The sequence below is a fragment of the Panulirus ornatus genome, chromosome 63 (assembly GCF_036320965.1).
Source record: "Panulirus ornatus isolate Po-2019 chromosome 63, ASM3632096v1, whole genome shotgun sequence".
NCBI lineage: Eukaryota > Metazoa > Arthropoda > Malacostraca > Decapoda > Palinuridae > Panulirus > Panulirus ornatus.
Window position 1 is genome coordinate 9,315,161 of NC_092286.1, and position 11,883 is coordinate 9,327,043.

At 37.9% G+C, this 11,883-nt stretch overlaps 1 protein-coding gene across 1 annotated transcript in view; it reads left to right on the forward strand.

Moving 5' to 3' along the window:
- LOC139746004 (uncharacterized) overlaps positions 1-11,883 on the forward strand; it is a 223,409-nt gene that overhangs the window by 147,521 nt on the left and 64,005 nt on the right. The window lies entirely within an intron of this gene.

Genomic DNA, 11,883 nt, shown 5'->3' on the forward strand with positions numbered 1-11,883 from the left:
AAGAAACAAACGAAAGAATATATATATATCTATATATATATATATATATATATATATATATATATATATATATATATATATATATATATATATATGTGTGTGTGTGTGTGTGTGTGTGTGTGATTACCAATATTATTATTATTAGTTTTATTATTAATACTATTATCTTTCTATTGATTATTAATATATTATCATCATTATTATGATCATTATTATTATTGTTATCAGTATTATAATTTTGTTATTATTATTATCATTATCATTATATTATCTATTATTGTTTTTATCATTATTATTGTTCTATTATCATTATTATTATCATTACTTGAATATCTGTTATTAGTATTATAATTTTGTTATTATTATTATCATTATCATTATATTATCATCATTATTGTTTTTATCATTATTATTGTTCTATTATCATTATTATTATCATTACTTGAATATCAGTGATAATGTCATCATTATGATTATTATTATCATCATTATTCTATTATCATCATTATTAATTTTATTATTATCATTATTACTACTATTATTATTATCATTATTATTATTATTATTATTATTATTATCATTAAACCTCATGTAAGAATCCGCCGTAGCTTCAATCAAACTGCACTCGAGGCAGGAGCAGGGCACGGTGGTGGTGGTGGTGTTGTATGTGAGAGAAAAGGTCGTCGAATTTTACTCCTCCGTCCAGTGACGTCAACCCACACCAGATGATGATCATGGCTACTGTGTGTGTGTATATATATATATATATATATATATATATATATATATATATATATATATATATATATATATCTATATATATGTAGAGGTGCCTGTATAGAATTTACGTATATATATATATATATATATATATATATATATATATATATATATATATATATATATATATATATATAGAAACATAATGTAATTGCTAATATTACACAAATATAACCTTTCATCGTCAGATTGTATAAGCAGATATATATCATATATCATCTCCCACAATAACTTTATAATAAAATTGTTAATAAATATATATAAATCAGGTATAATTAAAAGTGATAACATATAGATGTATATTAATCTGTTGGCACCGTTACTTACTAAACCAATTTCCATCAGTGGTTTATATATGTAAATTGCTTGAGCGACACGCATATATATATATATATATATATATATATATATATATATATATATATATATATATATATATATATATATATATATATATATACTAATTTGTTAATTCGTTAAAAGCTATAAAAAGTACAAATAATTTTCTTTTCTAATGATTTAAATAATTAGGAAAATCAAATATTGGTGACAAAACATAATATTGATAACAATATTACATAAATTTTCTAAAATCTCAGATCTCAGAATTTCTCAAAATATGTGTCGGAATATATATATATATATATATATATATATATATATATATATATATATATATATATATATATATATATATATATATATATATATATATATATATATATATATATATATATATATATATATATATAATGCTCATTAATGATAATTATATTTTATGAACTGCTGATTTATCCTTGATGATTGCTGCAGATGCCATTAAACCAAACAATATAAAGTAATTATATACGGATATAGATATAAAGTATTTATATGCAGATATAGATATAAAGTAATTATATACGGATATAAAGATAAAGTAATTATATACAGATATAGATATAGAGTAAGTATATACAGAAATAGGTATAAAGTAATCATATACGGATATAGATATAAAGTGATTATATACGTATATAGATATACAGCAAGTACATACAGAAATAGGTATAAAGTAATCATATACGGATGTAGATATAAAGTAATCAGATTATATACGTATATAGATATAGACTAAGTATATACAGATATAGATATAAAGTAATTAAATACAGGAGGCGAAGCGTCATCAATATATGTATATCACAATGTTTGCTGGAGACTTTGGCCTTAGTAAAACCCAGAATAAACTTGTAGTTATTGTTACAAACACCGATATGACATATCTGCAGGTCGTATGTCAGCGTAGATTAATTAAGTTTATATATAAAAATCATTACGAGTATTTTTTTTGTGAGAATAAACAGTATATATATTTTATAAGAATAAACAGTATATATATTTTATGAGAATAAACAGTATATATATTTTTATGAGAATAAACAGTATATATATTTTTATGAGAATAAACAGTATATATATTTTTATGAGAATAAACAGTATATATATTTTTTTTCTTAAGAGCAAAGTAGATTGGGTTAGTGTGCGATGGGAATTTATTTTTCCCTTTTTTTTTAATATTCTTAAAAAGATACATCTTTTTTCCCTTTTCTTTTAATATTTTTACAAAAATACTTCTTACCAAAGCAGACGATAGATATAGTGTCTTATAGTTATATAGCAGGTACTTAACTCTAGAATAGTTTAGTTTATATATTATATATTATATATTTTTTTTGCCAATATACATATTAGATTCGTTCTTACACACACACACACACACACACACACACACACATATATATATATATATATATATATATATATATATATATATATATATATAGATAGATAGATAGATAGATAGATAGATAGATAGATAGGTAGATGGATAGATAGATGTAATATGTTCTTCCAGTTTCGCACATATTTTCATATATTTACCATCAGCTATATCATAATGGTAATATAAACATACTTCAATTTCAATTTCAAGCTTACGTAGTTGACATAGAATCATTTAGAAAATTCGTCTACCATCATTACCCAGACACCCTTCTCCTCCCCCTTCTCTCCCCCAAGGGGCCTCCTTCTCCTCCCCCTTCTCCTCCCAAGGGGTCTCCTTCTCCTCCCCCTTCTCCTCCCCAGGGGCCTCCTCCTCCTCCCCCTTCTCTCCCCCAGGGGCCTCCTCCTCCTCCTCCTCCTCCCGCACGCGGCAAACACCGCAAGCGACGATATGGTCCGGCCCTGCGGGGCTGTGTGTGTATATGGATGGTCGTCGGTGGACGGAAAGAAGTATAGCCGGGGGTGTGGGTGTCCAGGGCTTGGGGGGGAGGGGGTGAACATGGACGTTGGGGTAATTTTCCTTCCCACATTAAACAATGCAAAATAAATTAATGATAAATGATAAATTGATATATCATAACAGTTACCATATAACCTTAATAATGATGATGATAATGATAATAAATGATGAATTGATATATCGTTGCATTTACTATATGATAACAATAATAATGATGATGATAATGATAATAATAATAATAATAATAATAATAATAATAATAATAATAATAATAATAATAATATTGATAATAATAAATGAACTGATATATTAAAATTACCATATAACCTTAATGATAATAATAATAATAATAATAATAATAATAATAATATTGATGATAATAACAAATAAATAAATATATCAAAATTACCATACAACCTAAAGAATGATAAGATAATTATGATAATGATTTTAATAGATAATGAATAATCATTACAATTACTACATACCTAATAATGATAATGATAAATGATAAATTAATTATTATAATTAATCCACCGTTCTCAGCCCAACGAAGAGGACATAGCTGTATATATACGTACGTACGTTAAAGCGTTCAGTAATTAACTCTATTCATAACAAATATAACATTACACATTTCACAAACCTTTCTCAAAAAGTTAGTTTATGATGAAGAAATATATTCAGTGTCTTACAAGAGTATAATTGATGATTTCTCGTGAAAGAAATCTTCCTTCATTACTGCTATCACTTCTTTCTCGTTTTCAAGTACGAATATATTCTTCCTTCATTACTGCTATCACTTCTTTCACGTTTTCAAGTATAAATATATTCTTCCTTCATTACTGCTATCACTTCTTTCACGTTTTCAAGTACAAATATATTCTTCCTTCGGTACTGCTATCACTTCTTTCCTGTTTTCAAATGTAAATATATTCTTTCCATTCAAAACTGGCCATAGATGTTATCAATAAACAGCTTTTATAAGTCTGATTGAGAATTTTAACTCATGGCAATAATTAGATGTAACATCGAAAAGATCAACAATCCGTTTTCTTTAAAAATTTAACTCATCGTAATGATTAGATGGAACATCGAAAAGATGAACAACCCGTTTTCTTTCAATTGTTTTCAATTCGTCATCGTTGTCTTTGCGAATTCAGGATTGGCCCAACCCCTCCCCCCCCATACATACCCCCCACCCCACCCTACACCACCCCTCCTCCCCTCCCCTCCCCTCCAACCCCTCCCCTCCCCTCCAACCCCTTGACCAAATCTTGGACGCGCGCTGGATTACGTAGCTCCGTCGAGAGTCTTTTCCTCTCCCAGGTAGCCCACCTTACCCTGCTCCTGTATGGTGACCGTGGCTTTGAGGCTGCAGCAGCTCGAGTGAGCGTTGAATATATATATATATATATATATATATATATATATATATATATATATATATATATATATATATATGTATATATATATATATATATATATATATATATATATATATATATATATATATATTCTTTTTTTTTCTTTCAAACTATTCGCCATTTCCCGCGTTAGCAAGGTAGCGTTAAGAACAGAGGACTGGGACTCTGAGGGAATATCCTCACCTGGCCCCCTTCTCTGTTCCTTCTTTTGGAAAATTTAAAAAAAAAACGAGAGAGAGAGAGAGAGAGAGAGAGAGAGAGAGAGAGAGAGAGAGACGGCCAAGAGCCGGCAACAGAAGGACATAAGGACAATTATGAAATAGGTTTTCACTGTCTTTAAGTACGGAATTTGCACCTTGGACACACGGGATCTTGTGCCATATTGACTATATGTTTGTAATGTTGGAGAGGATGTGGGATGGTGTCCAAAGGTCAGAGGGAGGTGAGAGTGTGACACGTACATGTCTGGGGAGTGTGCAATTTTCAGACAGGTGAGCGTCGAGGTGGTGTGGGGTTCAAGAATGGGTTGGGTGGGCGGGTTGTTGAGTGGCTGTCGAGTCATTATGGTGTGTGTGTGTGTGTGTGTGTGTGTGTGTGTGTGTGTGTGTGTCTGTTTTGTTGGTATCGTTTGGTTGGGTTTTTCATCTGGAAGTGTAAGGTGTTGAAGTGTGGAGCAGGGAAAAGCAATTTTGATAAAATCCTTCCGAGGGTAGATGGATGGTCCTGAAGTGGTTTTGGCAGGCAGGGATTCTATTGCTGTTGTAGAGAACTTCAGTGCTGAGAAAATTCAGTTGTGATTGTGTTGGAATTAGCTTCGTTTCCTCGTTTACAGTTGTCAGGTAGTTAGTTGGAGGTTGTTGTGATTGCTCTGTTCCCTGTGGTTTGGAGAGTCAGTTACATTTGCTTATGATGAATTGGATAACCAGGAAGGTGAGGCGTAGTTTAGGGTGGAGCTTTCGCTGTTGTTGATGAAATGCCAAGTTGAGACGGTTTGAGGAATGGGAAATTATCTAAGATGAAGTTCTCGTGCTTAAATTACATATACAGTTTGAATACTAGCAATAGTCTGCTTCCCTATAGTGTGTATATATAATTTTATTTGTAATGGTGTGAGTTAGGTGTAGAGTTATTCAAATGGGCGAGTGTTCTCCAGTCGACGGTCTTCATGTACAGCAGAGGCTAATGTCTGGTGAGGGTTGGCCGCTGGTGGTGATGGTGGTGGTAGAGGATGTTGCCAGGATGCAGTTGGTTGATGAGCATCTTCGTGGATCTCAGTCAGCAGGAGGAGTAAGACACAAGGCGTTGAAATTTCGCCCACACATAGGCGTTGGTAAGTTCTGTGGTTGGGGAGTGTATTTGGGAAGGGGAGCAGTTTGTGTGATGGGATGGTGTGGGTGGTTATACACAGGTGTTGATTATATGATAAGACGTGTCTTGTCGTTTTCATGATTAGGGGTAATGTTTCGTGTTTTCATTGTGGTATTTATGCGCTGCGTAATGCCTCTGAGTGACATGTTGTGGTGTATGTAAGTGGACTCAAGTCGTCTACCTCCTCTGTGTCGCAGATGTGTACCTTGTCTGATGGTTACGTAGTTATGACGGGAAGGGAGGTGGATCTGGGCGTTAAGTCTGGTTTCTTGGATGATGTCTGTGTTTACATCACGATCGTGTGGGAAAGGGGTGAGCATTTCCTTGTGTTTGTTTATTAACGTCAGTGTGGGAGTCTAGGTCGAGTGGTTTCAGGGATCACACTCCTTCAGTGATGGCTGAATATCCCCGAGCTTTCAGTAGTCCTTTCTGAAGTGAGACGGTACGCAATTAAAGCGTATCTACCCGCACGGTGGCGTATCTGGAGAAGACCAGTGTGCTTCCTGACGGAGTCCAAATCTCTGTCAGTGTGACGCTCCAGGGTGTTGGGGTTCATACCACCAGCTGGCGTGGGTAATTACTGGATTATAACTAGGGTGTTATTATCCTCTCTCTCTCTCTCTCTCTCTCTCTCTCTCTCTCTCTCTCTCTCTCTCTCTCTCTCTCTCTCTCTCTCTCTCTCCCCTCCCACCCTCCATTACCTAGTAGTGAGGGAGAGGAAAATGTGGATGTGGATGTCTTAAGATGTCTTCTTGGTTGTGACCGAGGCACAGTGGACGGGGGAGGACGCCGTGTTTGAGGTGGCGCCCCACGCGGAAGCTGGAGGATGCGGGCGCCTTTTGGGGGTCAGGGGGTTCCTTCCTCCGATACTGTCCTTCAGTGTAACGTAAGGAACGTCTCGTGATACTCGTTGCTGCCTCCTGCTCTGCCTCAGGTAGCGTTAAGAACAGTAGATTTGAGCCTTTGAGAGAATATCCTCACTTGGCCCCCTTCTCTGTTCCTCTTTTGGAAAATTCAAAATACGATAGGGGAAGGATTTCCAGCCCCCCGCTCCCTCCCCTTTTAGTCGCCTTCTACGACACGCAGGGAATACGTGGGAAGTATTCTCTCTCCCCTATCCCCAGGGATAATATATATTCCTATGAGTCCACGGGGAAAATCACATGTTTACCAAATGGCGTCTTAGCTTCGTGTCTTCGATGTATATCAACTGACTGTTATAGTTCTCTCTTGTGACCCCCCTGATGATGTGATTATTACACGAAAGTGCACTTGGGAACTTTTCGTGTTTCATTTTCCCCGTGGACTCATAGGAATATCTTGATCACGCTCAAAATTGTGATCCTTTCCAATATATATATATATATATATATATATATATATATATATATATATATATATATATATATATATATATGCATACACCTGTATTCATACATACATACAGATCTGTATATAAAATACAGATAATGTGTGGATGAGTATATTTCCAAGCTATGAATTCTCTGTGTATTCCCACTGTGAAATATAGATTATACATCCGGTAAAAATTGAAATCCCGATATCAGTCATGGATAGATTTATATATATATATCTATAATTAGTCTCTATTGACACACTGTTGAATGGCAAATTTTACGTCTCTGTACATGTCACTCGGTTGTATAACACGATGATATTCGAGAACAAACAAGCCGTGATGTCATTTGTACACATTTACTCTCGACCTCTCGTGCATTATAATATACCAGACCTTGAACCTAACCAAGCACAGCCAAACCTCTCTTAGTACTTCATGGTTTACCTCCATTGCTTAATATTCCCTGGTTCAGCTCATCGTCAGTAAAACGTTGCCCCCCATATACCACATTGAGTGAATTCATTGTTTTCCACGCGCGCCTCTCACAACTCTTTTGAATGTTCAGGCCCCGGTACCCCAAAGCTTCCTTCATTCCATTCTTCTCGACCTCCTCTAACTAACACCCCCCCCTCCTCCTCCTCCCCGCCTTCGCTTTTAACACACGGATCTCCTCCTTCGGCGTGTTTTTCTCTTCGCTCATCCTCTCCATATGCCCGTACAAGGTGAGCAGCTGACTGTGGTTGGCGACCCCCCTCTCTCTCAGACGCTGTCCATTCCTCACACGACCACCCTCCCTCACGTGACATATTGTCCTCAGGCATTTCATCATTGCCAACTCATCCTCACCTCTCTCTCTCTCTCTCTCTCTCTCTCTCTCTCTCTCTCTCTCTCTCTCTCTCTCTCTCTCTCTCTCTCTCTCTCTCTCGTCACAGACAGTGACCTACCCCATCTTCCAGCCAGTTCCTCAGTTCGCCCGGAACCTTACCTCCTCCCCCTTTCCCACCCTATGACTCGCTTCACCACTTGCGGCCCGTCACCGTGTCCACTCCACTTCCATCCCTACATGATATATATATATATATATATATATATATATATATATATATATATATATATATATATATATATATCTGAGGAGGGAATTGAATCCAGTGTGCGTTGTGGTGGCACACCTTGATGTTTTTTTTATTAATCCATACGAGGCCACGTCAAATAAAAAACTGTGATACGTTGAACACATTTGATAGTTTATGCATGACGACCAAAAAAAAAAAAAATAAAAAGTTTTTATTTACTCATTTTACAATGTTTAGCGGTGTTCTGTTGCCATTGTCCCGTTCTGTTAATGTGCGTGTGAAATATTGTTGGACTGAGTCTGTAATTATTGAAAATGGATCAACAAAATTCAGGCAACTCATCTGCCAACTAGAGAGAAAACTAAAAAAAAAAAAAAAAGATAATTGGGAAAAAATATATGTTATATATCACTCGATGTTGAATATTTGTTGTGGGTAAAGCGACACTTTGTTAAATATAGGAAACGGGTATAGGTAAGGTAAACAAGATGAATACACACACACACACACACACACACACACACACACACACACACACACACACACACACACATCCCTCTTGAATGTTCTTAATCATCATAACTTTATGAACTTGTGTATACTGTCCATATTCACTGTCTCCTAATTCACTTTACGCCATTCATGTAATCCATGCACCGTCCATGCACCATCCATGCACCATCCATGCACCATTCATGCACCATCCATGCACCATTCATGCACCATCCATGCACCATTCATGCACCATTCATGCACCATTCATGCACCATCCATACACCATCCATGCACCATCCATGCACCATCCATGCACCATTCATGCACCATCCATGCACCATTCATGCACCATCCATGCACCATCCATGCACCATCCATGAACCATCCATGCACCATCCATGCACCATCCATGCACCATCCATGAACCATCCATGCACCATCCGTGCACCATCCATGCACCATCCATGCACCGTCCATGCACCATTCATGCGCCATTCATGCACCATCCATGCACCATTCATGCACCATCCATGCACCATCCATGCACCATCCATGAACCATCCATGCACCATCCATGCACCATTCATGCACCATCCATGCACCATCCATGCACCATCCATGCACCATTCATGCACCATCCATGCACCATCCATGAACCATCCATGCACCATCCGTGCACCATCCATGCACCATCCATGCACCGTCCATGCACCATTCATGCGCCATTCATGCACCATCCATGCACCATTCATGCACCATCCATGCACCATCCATGCACCATCCATGAACCATCCATGCACCATCCATGCACCATTCATGCACCATCCATGCACCATCCATGCACCATCCATGCACCATCCATGAACCATCCATGCACCATCCAATGACCATTCATGCACCATCCATGCACCATCCATGCACCATCCATGCACCGTCCATGCACCATTCAATGACCATTCATGCACCATCCATGCACCATCCATGAACCATCCATGCACCATCCATGCACCATCCATGCACCATCCATGAACCATCCATGCACCATCCATGCACCATTCATGCACCGTCCATGCACCATTCAATGACCATTCATGCACCATCCATGCACCATCCATGAACCATCCATGCACCATTCATGCACCATCCATGCACCATCCATGCACCATCCATGCACCATCCATGCACCGTCCATGCACCATTCAATGACCATTCTTGCACCATCCATGCACCATCCATGAACCATCCATGCACCATCCGTGCACCATCCATGCACCATCCATGCACCATCCATGCACCGTCCATGCACCATCCATGCACCATCCATGCACCATCCATGCACCGTCCATGCACCATCCATGCACCATCCATGCACCATTCAAGCTGTAAAAATACAACTATACATCTTTTACAAGAAGTTCCTTCCTCAGTTTCATATCGTGTTCCGTGGCTGTCCAATCCCTTCCTCTACTCAAAGCTCTGTTCATTGTCCACATAATCAAAAGGTGAAGAGAGGAAGTAGAATAATAATTATATGAAATAACCATAATTGAGACATCCCCTCACTGGGTTCTTCTGTATTTAGAATTGTGGCCCATTTATGTAACCACAGTACATATACACAAGACCGACTGTAATGGTTGCGTCTCTGTAGTTCCCCCGACCCGCTACATGGTGATTGCGGAATGTACAGTAGGTTCCATACTGACTGGGGCTTCCCTGCAGCGGCAAGGAAGCTGGCCACGTCCGCCAGGCAAGACCACTGGTCAAGATATGTGGCGGTGGTGTGTGTGTTTGTCTATGTTAAGGCGTATGTTATTTGTTCATGGTTTTGGAGTATGTATTTGTTCATGTCATTTGTTCATTGTTTTGGAGTATGTTATTTGTTCATGGTTTTGGAGTATGTTATTTGTTCATGGTTTTGGAGTATGTTATTTCTTCATGTTATTTGTTCATTGTTTTGGAGTATGTTATTTGTTCATGTTATTTGTTCATTGTTTTGGAGTATGTTATTTGTTCATGTTATTTGTTCATTGTTTTGGAGTATGTTATTTGTTCATTGTTTTGGAGTATGTTATTCGTTCATGTTATTTGTTCATTGTTTTGGAGTATGTTATTTGTTCATGTTATTTGTTCATTGTTTTGGAGTATGTTATTTGTTCATGTTATTTGTTCATTGTAATATGATGAAATCATCTTTGGCTTGCTCCAGAGATGGGTGGAGTCAGGAACGCGTTAGAGAAAGTGTCACACGCACATGTCTAGGGGGAGGAGGGAGTGAGTGTAGTTTGGGTAGTATCTCAAGACCGAGTTAGGAGGTCGGTCCTCTATTGTATATCGACTCATCACCATCTGTATGTACGTCATGTCATGTTTATCTTGGGGGAGGAGGGAAGGAAAGGAGGAGGGTGGTGTGGTTTGGTCTGGGTACAGATTGGGAAAGTTTGGACTTTGGATGAGGTGTGTTTTTCCATTTTGCCTCCACTTGGTTTGATGGTTCTGGGTGTACTAGGGCAGGAAGCGTCGAGAGCTGGTTGAGGAGAGTATATAGAACCGAGATTGAATTACCGGCTCAGGAGACTACGTAGATGTGAGATTGAATTAGAAGGAGTCTCTCTTTTTTCACTTCGCGGATGCTGAGTGTCATCTCTGTGGTCGCCCAGGGGAGGGGGAGGGGGAAGGGGGAGGGGGGATGATGATGGCTCTTGGGGGGGGGGGGGAGGGTGGGGGGGGAGATCTTCTTCCTCTTCTTCTTCCTTCTGTGTGTGGTTTGCAGTTCTGTCGTGTTTGCTCGCGGGTGGGATGGGTGACCGAGAGGGTGAGGCGTAATTTAGGCTGGAGTGGTTGAATTGTTTGGAGAGGACGCGATGGGATTCTTGTGCCTCACCTATCCCGAAGCTGGTGACCGAGTTTGAGAAAAGTTAGATGAGAGAATATATATGAATGTGCTCTCTAATTACCCTGCCTGGCTGATTAAGTCGTCATAATTAATGCGGATGGTTAACATGCTCGTAATGACCGTACTGTTGTTTGCTGCTACTCCGGCCCTTAAGTAATTAACTTGGAAAAAAGATACTTCATCCAGTGTTATCCTAA